Source organism: Pezoporus wallicus, unplaced genomic scaffold (assembly GCF_028554395.1).
Source record: "Pezoporus wallicus isolate ANWC-B61680 ecotype Strahan unplaced genomic scaffold, APGP_CSIRO_Pwel_v1 contig_6665, whole genome shotgun sequence".
Classification (NCBI taxonomy): domain Eukaryota; kingdom Metazoa; phylum Chordata; class Aves; order Psittaciformes; family Psittacidae; genus Pezoporus; species Pezoporus wallicus.
Genome location: NW_026636967.1, coordinates 2,158,583 through 2,163,398, shown reverse-complemented (window position 1 = coordinate 2,163,398; position 4,816 = coordinate 2,158,583).

The window sequence follows — 4,816 nt, the reverse complement described above, 5'->3', positions numbered from 1 at the left end:
CCTGAGCAGCAACAAGCCTTTGAGCAAATTAAACGCGAGATAGTTCATGCAGTAGCCCTTGGACCAGTCCAGACCGGACCAGATGTAAAAAATGTACTGTACACTGCAGCTGGGGAGAACGGTCCTACCTGGAGCCTCTGGCAGAAAGCTCCAGGGGAGACTCGAGGTTGACCCCTCGGCTTTTGGAGTCGGGGATATAAAGGATCTGAGGCCAGCTATACCCCAACTGAGAAAGAGATACTGGCAGCCTATGAAGGGGTTCAAGCTGCTTCGGAAGTGATTGGCACTGACGCACAACTCCTCCTGGCACCCCGGTTGCCCGTGCTGGGCTGGATGTTCAAAGGCAGGGTCTCCGCTACTGTCGTGGTTTAAACCCAGTCAGGTAACTCGTTCACTCACCCCCCCCTTCTTTCCCTCCCCCTACTCCCAGAGGGATGGAGAGGAGAATCAAAAAGAATGCAACTCCCACGGGTTGAGATAAGAACAGTTTAGTAACTAAGGTATAACACAAATCACTACTGCTACCACCAATAATAATAATGATAAAGGAAATAACAAGGGAAGAGAATACAACACCTCAGCACCAGCTGACCGATAACTTGCCCCCCTCAGCCCGACCAAGCACCGACCCATACCTCCTCCAACCCCGCAGTCTCCCAGCCCTTCCGGCTCACTCCCAGTTACCTCCTGGGCATGACGTGCTGTGGTATGGAATAGCTCTTTGGTCAGTTTGGGTCAGGTGTCCTGTCTCTGCTTCCTCCTGGCTTCCCCTCCTCCCTGGCAGAGCATGAGGCTCACAAAGTCCTTGGCCAAACCAAAACATCGCTATCAGCTCTGTTCCTGAGCTGAAAGTCAAAACACTGCACTGCACCAGCTACCAAGAAGGAGAAACATGACTGCTACTGCTGAACCCAGGACATCTACACATCATGCAACTGATGCTACATGGAGTAAATGGGCTGCACTAATTACACAACAGACTCGAATAAGAAATCTCAGTCATCCAGGCATTCTAGAAGTCATCATGGACTGGCCAGAGGGCAAAGATTTTGGAATGTCATCAGAGGAGGATGTGGTGCTTGCTGAAGAGGCCCCACCATATAATAAACTGTCAGAAAGTGAAAAGCAGTATGCCTTGTTTACTGATGGGTCCTGCCGTATTGTGGGAAAGCATCATGGACCGAATGGACTCAGCAGCATTATAGGGATTAGTCTATGCACTAAGAAAATGATCTCTTTCTCTTGGTCTGTGTGTATATGGATGTATATATGTGTGAGAGTGATGGTATAATGAAAATGTAGGATCTGAGCGTGACGTGAATGGTATGGAATAAGGGGTAGATAATGTCCTAGGTTCAGAAATAGCAGTCATGTTTCTCCTTCGTGGTAGCTGGTGCAGTGCTGTGTTTTGACTTCCAGCCTGGGAACAGTGCTGGTGATACCGATATTTTCAGTTGTTGCTAAGTGATGTTTACCCTGACCAAGGACTTTGTGAGGCTCATACTCTGCCAGGGAGGAGGGGAAGCCAGGAGGAAGCAGAGACAGGGTGCCTGACCCAGGCTAGCCAAAGAGGTATTCCATACCACAGCACGTCATGTCCACGGTGAGGGTAACTGGGTGTTACCCAGAATGACATGGGCTTCCGGGTGGGACTCGTTTGGTGGTATTGTATTCTCTTCCCGTGTTATTTTCTCTTATCATTGTTGTCGTTGGTAGTAGAGGTGATTTGTGTTGTACATTGGTTGCTGGACTGTTCTTGTCTCAACCTGTGGGAGTTGCACTCTTTCGATCCTCCTCCCCGCTCCTCTGGGAGCGGGAAGGGGAGAGCCCCCGGGGGGGGCCTCGATTGATCTCAGCCCGACACCACTCACTGGGAGTGAGTGAACAAGCTGTCTGGCTAGGGTTTAAACCACGACACTTGCCAGTCATCACTAGCGTTTTAATGGAAATATTTGCAAACCAAAAATAGCCCAGATGTATTGAAAGTTATATGAGCAATGAAAACTTGGAAGACATATTTTCTAAAATAAATCAAAGTAAAACAAATTAGGTATAGAATATCTTTAATTCATACATAATGGAGCTTATTTAAAGCAAAGACATGCTTCAACAGCTGATCACTTGAGCTTTAAAATTTTGGATTTCATATTCTCATTTCATAGTCTCTAAAGTGAATCCTGTTCATATTTAAGTGAGTGAAGAAAAATGAAGGCTAATAATAGTCTTGTAAAAGTAACTTATTTCTACCATTTAAAGAGATTTTTTGCTCTGAATTTTTTATTATAAAGATCTAAATTTTTCTCTTTTCTTTTTCTGTTAACACTAGCCAACACTAAAATATTTTTTTGTCTGGGTTGGATACAGTGAGGTAGAACAAAGGAGAACAGAAAATCTGTCAGGCACCAACTGAATTTCCATGTTAGGGCTGAGATAAGCCTGTCTACTCAAAATGAAATGTACAGGTTATGTTTCAATGCTTCACCGCATCTGTAGATAAGGTAGTTCATTTAGCTTTTTCCTATCCCATGTTAACTTCAATTTTTCAGTTTCACTAAAAGCCAGTCCAGCCACAATATAACATTTTTGAAACAGGCTGGCTGAATTATTTTGAGTTACTACTATCCAAAGTGGTGTAAATCCAAAGCCCTGAAGTATTAATGTCCATGCTTGAAGACAAGATTCTACAGCTTCTGGAAAGAACTGTAGGTTTTTTAATAACCTGGAGCTCAGTATTTCTTCCATTCCAGTTTCCTTTCATTTAGTTTTCATTTTCTTTCAATTTTTATTCAATATTTAACCTTCCATGTACATTAAAACACAACATATTTTCTTAGCACAGTAATAACTTGGAAATGGCTATATATAGTTTTTTTTTTATCTTTTTGGGTGTGAGAGAAAAAGAAATGGGACAGAAGTCATGATGTCATATTGTTTATTTCCAAAGCCTTGCAGACAAACTTTATATTGTGAAACAGAATGAAAAATTCTGAGGACAGCTCACATATATTTGTTGTTCAGCAACTGTACATTCTTTAACTCAGATGATTCTTATCAACCTGTTTAAAATTTGAAGTATCTAAGGACTAAAATGAGCTGTTACACACTTAAAATTTGTACTTCCTTAAATTTCAGTCTTAGCATCAGAATAGCGATACAAAACACTTTAAATATTTTCAGATAAGTTAACCATCAGAAGATTTAAACATCACATCTTCATATAGCAAGTTTTAAGCAAATGTTAATTTTATCTTGAAAAAAGCTACCAATGATCTACATATTTCAAAATACAGAATTAGAAAGATGAAATCTAAAGAAAAAAATAAAAGAAAGAAAACAAGCTAGCAATAGTAACCAAGAGACAGACTAAGACATAAAAATGACTAAACAACAAGAGACAGTATTTCTGTAACACAAGAAATCCATCTAGGTTTATGTCAAGCTTAGTGATTTTCTACTAAAACACAAACTTGATCAAAGCCCTTTCTATCAATTGATGTTAAGCTGAGACATGTCCTTGAAATCTAGACTTTGTTTGAAAAAACTTACTTGAATAGCTGCTTTTGTAATCACAGAGTTTTCTGGATAGAGTGAGTCATCACACTTCTTACCTGATTCCCAAAGATATCAAAACTCTCTGAACTACAATAGAAAAGTAATAGTTGAGTCTTACTGCAGAAAAGGAAACTTTATAGGGAAAAAAAAAACAGAAGCCAGAAGACAATTAGGAAGAGCTTGTTTCTTTTCCTTTCTTTCACCACGCAGTTAGGAGAGCAATAAGCTGAGACTGGCATAATATCATACGCCATTGAAGTTAGTAAGTGAAATACGTGTATCTTTGCTCACTCAATAGGACTCACTCCTAAATTTTGCAATTATTGTGTAATAAAGCAAGAGCAAAACTGGGCAACTTTGTCATTGAGATGAATTAAACTGCTTAAGACTGATACTTTAAAAGACAAAACAGATCATATTATGAAATTCTGACATGTATTTCTAAGTCCGTTATTTTCGTCATCTCATATATATTCATAGCTAGGGTATCTTCATGGGCTTGCTGTTGCCAATATTTGCAGGCTATTACAGCCATAATGTGGAATTCAACAAAAAATAACTGCTCATTTCAGTGGCCACGAGCCAAAGGACATGTTTTGTAAACGGAGCATTCTTAGATACAGTTTCTTGTCTCTTACTGTAACCATCTCAAATGCTGGTTACATGTAGTATCTATGTAGGTGTTGCAAGTGCAAAAAGAGCACGCCTTACTAGTAAGCCAGAGCTTGGCCAAAAACGACTGACATGGCTCCAATACTCCTACATCGAGTTCATAATCTGTATGATGGCATGTATTCATGAGGTAGCATGATAGTAACCAAAGAACTGAAATATCTTTACTCACTAACTTCATAGCTCTCTCAAATTCTCTGTTCTGCTTATAACATCTACTAGTGAGGAAGTTTATCTGAATGAAGAGAGTTGTAGCAAAAGGGATTGCCAAAGAGTTTTATAATGAACCATTCTTATGCACCAAGCACATCATTGTCCTGAAAGTGTCCCTAATTATAAACGTACTTACACAGAGAGATGGCATTTTCTCCATCTTCACAGCCACCAAGTAAATACCTTCAAATTTTTGAGTCATTGGTAGAAGATCTCCTCTGTTACAGGAATCACAGAAAATTTATCAGTTGTTTGTATAGATGAAAACCTAAATGAAATTTACAAAAGGAAAATATGGGTCTTAGATAAGTTAATACTGCCATGTACATTCCTAAGACACTTGTGTAATTTTCCAAAATGAATCCCTCTAAATGCAGGT